The sequence below is a fragment of the Mytilus trossulus genome, chromosome 4 (assembly GCF_036588685.1).
Source record: "Mytilus trossulus isolate FHL-02 chromosome 4, PNRI_Mtr1.1.1.hap1, whole genome shotgun sequence".
Lineage (NCBI taxonomy): Eukaryota > Metazoa > Mollusca > Bivalvia > Mytilida > Mytilidae > Mytilus > Mytilus trossulus.
Window position 1 is genome coordinate 83,470,958 of NC_086376.1, and position 9,106 is coordinate 83,480,063.

Below are 9,106 nucleotides of genomic sequence, written 5' to 3' on the forward strand. Positions count from 1 at the left end.
AAGTCAGTTAGGTATAAAGCAACCACAATAGCTTAAAAGTCAGTTAGGTATAAAGCAACCACAATAGCTTAAAAGTCTCCACCCAAAATTTTATACATTAATGCAATCTAATTTGTCTCGAGTTAAAATTTACTATTTTTTTTCAAACCGATAAATTTATTCACTTGTAATTACATGTTATATGGACACACTTCGATATAAAAATAAGAAAATGTTGTATGAATGACGATGAGAAAAATATCAGCAGGCAGACCAAAAGGACGAGAATGTAGACTTACGTCATTCAACAATGAAAAAAATATATCCATAGAAAGCTGTATAAAGAGCCATAAAACAGACAACAAAATGTGAAATAAAATGTTAAACACAGAAAAAACCACTGAAAAAAATAACGATCTGAAATTAGCTATTAACAATAACAACTTACGAAAAAAAAAGTATCGCAGCCGATGCCCTAATCACTGTGCTTAAACGGCCGTGGGTAACTTAAGTTACCCACAGCCCAAGATGGCGGACTCTAAACTTGTTGAGATGATAGTTGATACGAAATCTACTTTTTGCAACGTTTTTCATGATCTATGTAAATATTGATAGGACTATTGAATAAAGAAATCACTTACCATCACTTTAAATTTGTTAATTTTAACTTCATTTTAGCGCAAGGCCAACTTTTGAAAAATGCATAAGATGTCCGTAACTTATAAGTAAAAAATAATCAGACTGTCCGTAACTTTATTTTCGGATGTGGGTAACTTTTTTTCAAAATTGTAAAAATTAACAATTTCAACACTTAAAGGACAATAAACACTACCAAACCCCTTATATTATTACATAGATTTATACAATAACAATATGCTTCAAACTAAACAAGAGAAAAAGCAAATCAGAGTGTCACGGATTTTCCGTTAAATTTAAAAAAAAATTATTCCCGGGATAAAACGGGATCTTACGGTACGGCGAACTTTATCTAACATTCTTCTAGCTTTATAGATTGTTCACTGATGAGTCCTTGGTCGGTATAGCCTCGGAAAAATTGATATCCTTTCCTTTAAATAATTTCTGAATTGTTAGCCAAAAAAGTATGGTCTCTTCGCTATATCTAGTGTGATGGGTTGTTGATTGTGAGAAAAAAAAAATGCCAATATCTAGGAATAGATGGAAAGCTATATTGTTGAACAGGATTCAGTTTATTATAGAAATAACAGTAGATTTAAAATATTCTAAAAGTTTCATTGACCTCAGGGATTTAAAAAGATCGGGTATCAAATCATACACATCTTCTTGAGAGGTTTGGACTGATTCATCTATGTATTTCTACTAGAGAGAACACCAACTCTCTTATTCTGAGACTGCGGTGTAAAAATGGATGACCGCAATAACGATTGATTTGTGAAAATGTTATTGATGAATTGTTTAATCATTGTTATTTTAAAAATCTTTATATACAAGATATAAAATAAAAGAAGGTTGGTATTTAGCCTTACTAGTATTATAAATAGCAATCTTACATTTGTTTTTGTCATACTCAATTAGTAACTTATTTAAATCCTACAAATAATGTTTCTACTTAACTCTGGACAGAATGGTTATCTTCTGCTGAAGGACATAAGTGAAAAGTAATTTTAAATGGTTTTGAATTCAAACTTGAATAATTGAATTTCAAATTCAATACACGATGAACCGTAAATTTTGAATTCAGGTTTATTGTTGGCTTCTTTTTTCTTATTTGTCACTGGACATTTAACAAACAACAATTATGCATCTCTACGTTAATTTGGCTCTCCCCCTTAAATTTCGAATAGATGAAAAGGTAAAAGCATTTAACATGTTATCGCATACTTTGAGATTGTAATTGTTATCCTCCGTCAAGATGTTTACCCGTTGACGGTTTACAATTTTTCTATGTATTTTCTATATGCTCTAATACAATTTTTTTCCTAAATCAATAAATTACTTCTTCTTAGAGGAATTGCAGTTTTTACACAAAGTTGATAGAATATAATTTAATAATACTTGTATTTGATAAAGCCTGTTCTAATTGTTATAGAAATTAAAAGGAATTGGGCACACGAATTAACACAATTCCTTTCCCGTTACAAGTAGTAGTTTATCAGAGTATAAACAGAAAATAAAGCACACAATGGTGACAATAATACGGCGATTTTACAAAGAAGAGAATTTGATTTGCAAATATAATCACCATACAATAAATGTATTTAACGATTATATTGCCAAAGGAATGTACAGAGGAACAAAGTAGAATTTAATTCAATACACGTTTCAAACAGAGTTAAGGACCCTTATAATACGTTCTATCGTAAGTGCTGTCTTATAAACATCATATGAAAAATATTATCTGTCAATGAATGCTTTGTAAAGTCCAATTCCTATAAGGGCTATTACTTTAAACTTTTTTTTATAGCGTAATGTGTTCATATATTACGATCGACATAAATGTTAACCTGGGAATCTTCTGCAAATCTTTTTCTCATGCCTTATAGTCTGATTAGTACACATGTAATATATAGTTTGAAACACAATTTACATTGCCATATGCGCGGAGTTTTGACTAGCCAAAGAACCAGGTTCAACCCACCATTTTTTTTCTTGAAATGGCCTGTACCATGGCAGTTGTTATCTTATAATTCGTTTCTATATATTTTGCATTGTCGTTTGTTTTTTTGTTGCACTTCATTGTTCTGTTGCGTCGTTGTATTCTACTTATAGTTGAGGTATTTCCCTCGTTTTAGTTTGTAATCTGGATTTTTCTCTCTCAAACGACTTTTGAACATCCGTATACTTCTGTTGGCTTTATTTAATGTCAGTATTTACTTTATATGAATTCCGCTTTTTTTTAAGTCCTTTTTGGTTTATAGTTCTTCCACCTTTTCGGTCCTTATACATCAATAGCTTTTAAATATTTGGCATTGAGCATTCTTGATGAGGGTAATCAAGAAAAGCGCTTCGAACATATGAAATTCATATTAAAGTGTTTTTCTTACATTTTTATTTTAAAGTAGATGTGCATTTATTTAACCATCTTGTCCTTCAACCAAAAGAAATCATATTGTACATAAAAAATAGCAGAAAATCTGAATGTTAACATTAAGACCTATCATTATATGAAAGTAACTAGTGTTAAGCTTATCAATATGATGGTTCGTTATTTTAGCTTTGAATGATTTTCTTCCTATTTGTAACGGTATTGTTTATATCTTACCTATTACACAGTTTCTGACAACTTCTTATACAGCTACGTGTGCACATACAGATTTGCAGTAATTTAACTTCAAAGTTCTGAGAATGTAGTTTAATATCATAGTACTGTTTCAGTAGTTAAACATTATTGTACAATTTTGAAACTGTAATGTTTTCAGTATTGGATTTGCAATTGTTAAGTGCTAGTTTTTTTATATCTTTATTGAGAGGTAGTAATATTTTCTATCAAATCATATTACTGAAAATTAAATATAGTTGCTGTACACAACAGGTTTTTCTAAACTATAGAACACAAATATTCCATGAAGTTATGATACTAAAATAATGCAATAATTTGTATGAATTGTCACAGTGCAACATTATTTAAGTATTTTTTTTTTTAGTAATTTGAAGTTACAGTTCTTAACTAGTACATATGTAGCATTTTCTGTGTAAGAATGATCACCCTAGCCCGTCTTTCAAATTTATCCTATTTATTTCGAATTATGTGTTTTCCTAGCCATACAATTATGTCTGTTTTTGTCACGCATCGTTGTAAAAATAACGGAGTTTGATGCGACTGTCATACAAGTGAGAGGTTTGCGCTATTAAACCAGGTTCAATCCACAATTTTCTACATTTGAAAATGCCTGTGCCAAGTCAGGAATATGACATTTGTTGTCCATTCGGTTGATGCTATTTGTCGTTTGATTTTGCCATTTTATTAGGCACTTTCCTTTTTAAACTTTTCTCGGAGATCAGTATTTTTCTAATTTTACATTTTGTCAATCTTTTTTAATAAGCACATCAAACACACATGTAACATTATATTTTGGAAATATTGATATATCCATAATATTTTTCATATCAAGACTATCATTTGATCTTGTAGAAAACAAAATATATTAAAAAATTCTGTCCGCTGAAAATTACCTATTCACATTTACTTATTTCAAGCGATTGACGTTTGGTCTATCTTTATTTTTTCGAATATATTTTTGTGTACATATTTGATAAAATCATAAAGACCATATCAAACTTTGTGTATGTTAAAGGCATCAAAAGATACTAAATATTAAACGCTATACATTTTGTCCATATACATTTCAAAGGAAAACGCAGTGAATATCCAACTAAAATTTGATATTGTATTTTTACTAAGAAATTTCCGAAACATTGGAAACTAACAGCTCTCAAATATTGCATCCATTAGATTCATTCACAGATATCAAAGTATGTATCAACAAATTAATACAAAACAATACATCAAAAATCAAAACTTCTGGAATCTCGATATTCCCTTTGGACATAACACGCATTATGTTCAACCAACTACATATACGTTTCCATACTCGTGAATTTGATACTTATACTCTCTCTTCCAAAGTGAAAATACCAGAAAATTGTCATAAATGAGACTGTATACAAAACATTGATTATATAATCATCAGAGACTTTTACTCTGAATACTGGTGTATATCTCTTCGATGAAAACATGCAATAAGTTACGTGTCATGACAAAGAATATTAAACGATAACCTCTTCCTCTCAATCTGGGCAAATATTTCATACTTCAAACTTTAAGATGAAATATAGAAACAAAGCCCATAAATTACAATGTCATTATAGTTTTTATTTATTACTATTCCCACCAAGCATCTGACTATCCGCTAACAAGTCAGCTCCAACAATTCCCGTTAAAACATTGATGATATACACTGACACTAGCAAAGGTTAGCCGAAATGCTTATACAGAATCTAGTTCATATCATAGATATGCACATGTATATAGATTTCAGTGCGATATTAAAAATCAAGGTACCACAAAACGGAGGCACTTCGGTACTTGAATGAAAATACGGTTATTGTTCTATTTCAATCTACCGTGATAAAATTTCGAACCCCATTAAAAACAGGGGTATACCTTCCTCATCCTTGACTGTCATACAAGTGAGAGGTTAAGCTACCTTTAACATCAGTTTTGATCTACCATTTTCTACATAAGAACATGAATGTATCAAGTGAGGAATATGACAGTTGTTGTCCGTTCGTTTGATATGTTTGAGCATTTGATTTTGCCATTTGATTAGATATTTTCCTTTTTGAATTTTCCTCGGAGTTCAGTATTTTTGTGGTTTTACTTTTTCCTTATGTCTAGCTCTTATTCATTGTCTGGATTGACCTTTACTTTTGCTTTTGGGTTTCTGACATTCAAATAATTTGACCTCGAGCATCACTGCAGAGACATAAATTGTCCACATGTGCAACTGATGCATTGACATGTTATATCTGTTACGTTTGGTAAAGAGGTTGTCCTTCAGGAATCAACCATGTAATCTTTCTATACGATTTAAAGAGTGCTATTACTAATGATATCCTCGAATTATAGATGATGTATTCTAACTGAATTATACAAATATACATACTACTACTTGCAATAAGGGTGCCGCAATTGCAATTAGATATGTTTTATATCTTGACTCACCTCTGGGAATTTGCAGCATTTGAAACAAACTTAAAAAGAACATATCTTTTTTGAAGATCATTCGAAAAGAAGGATTATGATTGTCTACATATCTCCTAAAAATCATTCGAGAAACAGATTCCAACACCAAATCTCGCCCACCTCCTCTCTCGACAGTTGAATTTTAATTATTGTAAACGCTCGGCGAGCCTCCCGTGTTCAATTTGAAAATTTAACAGTCTCAAGTGGATAAATATACATCTATATTTATACTAATAAAGTGTATATGGTTTTTTTTTAGCTTTTTATTGTTTGTTGTTCCATAGACACCACATTATAGAAACAAGTTTTGCTGTTGAACCTTTCTCTATGACTTTTGTTTTATAACGGAAATCTATCCAAGACTTTGTCGTATTTCCGTTGTTTAGTGTTATTTGTTTTTCATATCATAGATTATCGATGGAAGCCGTGATCTTTGCATTAAGACAAATTTCTTACGTTTGTCAAAACACATAATATTTCAAAAGAAAATCTCGAAAATTGATACTTTTCAAATATTTTCATTGAATTGAGATGCAACATTTTAAATTGCAATGGTTACAAATTGCACGCGACTCCTTGCAGATTATTTTTCAATTAGTTTGAAATTCAGCTCTCATCCATTCATATAATGAGACAAAAAACTAAAGATCTACAATTGTGTTTCCAAATCATGGATATATCATATTTTTTGCTTATATAGGAATATATTTAAATTTATTTGCGTCCCATGATTCGGAAACAAGATACATTATTCATCTATTCCATATCGTTAATTGTCATTTGATTCGCTTGACCAACTCAATCATAATTCTCATAATGCTTCACTATTTTTGACTCCTAATTAGAATTGTAAAAAGTTTTGACCATTGGATAAAATTTGTCGTTTCCGAAACTAAAAAAATTATAAGTCATTCATTTTTCGTAACACAAATTAAAATAAAATAATTTCCATTGATTAGGACGTTTTCAAACCAATCATAACGTTTTGTTTTACTCTTTGATAATATAACCTAGAATGAATCAAATTCTGAAACGGCGAAATGTAAATATTGAAAGAAACTATCTATTTAACCTGAGTTATGTAGATGCTAAAAATCAAACCTTTGCTTCCGTTAACTACAGTGGTTGCTTGACGGAAGTAATGAATGATGATTTACGAACAACACATTTCTGTTATACTCAAGTGTTACTTATCCAACAATAGACTTGACTGCTTAGTACACCTATTAATTTATATATAGAGCAGTTATTATTATATATCATGATAGCTTGTGTGACAAAACCATATTTGTTCAAAAGAATTCGATAATCTATACACGTTGTCGATAACCTTTCGTGTATGTGTGATAATTTCTGTTTAAACGGCCATTGAAATAATGTAATATTTAAAGTAATGTTTCGAAGATTAAGACTACTGATGGAAACTACACTAACAGTGTTTTAATGAAGGTCATATTGAGTTTATCAATACTTATTCTGATGGAAAGGAACACAGCCTTTCATCGCTCAAATGATCCTTTTGAAAAGTTCTACAATGTTTCAAAAATGAGTTAAAAACTTATATATGATTTCCATTTCAAGTCTCTGATTCAATTGAGAAACAATTCCTGATTACAAATATCACCTTTCTTGTCGCTCATCACAAGACAAAAATCGGCGATCAGTCGTATAGGTGACTAGTCATACAGGACTAGAAGACAACGTACAAATATATATCTATGACCAACTGTTAAACAGATAGTATGTAACGGTCAGCAAATGCCTGATGAAGTCAGGTAGTCTTCATAAAGATGAAACTGACAAAAATATTAAGAACCCTCATTTCAGTTACTACCTTGCAAGAAGTTACCCTATCAATGACATCCTAAAAGCAGGCACAACCTTTTACATAGTTGATTTTTGACATTTTGACATTTTATGTCTGTTTGTTTTGTTCACATATCGATGTCAACATTATGGAATTTAATGCGATTGTCATACAAGTGAGAGGTTTACTAGGTATAAAACCAATTTTAATCCACCATTGTTTACATAAGAAAATGCCTGTACCAAATCAGGAATATGTTATCCATTCGTTTGATGTGTTTGAGGTTTTTGTTTTACCGTTTGATAACGGACTTTCAGTTTTGAATTTTCGTCGTAGTTCGATATTTTTGTTATTTTACGTACATACTTTTTCATTGTTTACCCGGCCTCAGCCCTCTGGAATTGGGCTTCCTTCAGTTTTTGTGTAACCTCGAGTTGTCCTCTTATCGATTGATGTGATTTGAACATCGGCAAACTACTGCTGCTTATAATATCCCTGATAAATCAAAATAACGGAAAACGTTTTTTCGTTATTTTCGCGACAAGTGTTGATATGCGAATAAATAAAATTACGTTGAAATTTCATGGGAACTCGATCTATAGGACTTAGACAGTACACAAAAATACTATTAGTACCTTCAAATCGCGAAAAACATATAAATGTTAAAAATAAACCTACGCTTTTATAGCAAAAACCTTTAGTTGAAATAAACGAATAGTATATACAGTAAAATGTGGCAAGTCTACCTAGTCAAATATTCATCTTCATTTCTTATAACACTAACTCAAAATCATTTTTTTCTGTTTTGATGCTAACACTGCAAAAAAGCAGACTACAATGTTAAAGAAAATTGAATTATAACAGTGTCAAAATGTATGCGGAAAAATTATGCTGTTTAACGTTAAAGCAATTTGTCATTAAATGACAACAATCTTCACCAAGTAACCTAATTAGAATTGATACACCAGCTTAGAATTATAATAAACCTATAATAGAATTTTATGAAGATAATCCATTTTGTTACAGCGAGAGAAATTACTTTTCATAACTATAAAATTAGAAGGTTTGCAAACTACTTCGCAGTGTATATAAATTTTTAGTTAAAAGTGATGCGGTGGTTTTTGGAAACCCTTTACTATTTATTGTACTATACCAAACATAAAAGGGATAGAAACAATGAATCCTATTTGTTTTATAGATTCATAAGTAATTATTCTGGTGATAAGTCATACTTCAGCCACAAGTATTCTAAACGGCCAGTGACACAGTAATTTGGATAAATCAAACCAAACATTTTATCCAAAACAACTTAATGCAGTCGCAATTATTTTATCTAACACACAGTCGTGTCTATAGATTTGAACACTCAAACAATCCATAATGTATTTTATCATGAACGATCATTATGGGCAGCTTTAACATATCATAATACCCAACACTTTTGGAGGATAATAGCAATCCCTAGTATTCGACAACTAGTAAAAACAGCCAAAGTAACGCGACAATCTGACAATCAATACTTCTGTTATTTTATGTCAAACAAGAAAATTTGATTATCAATTAGACTCGTACTTCATATTCTAACTGTAACCTAC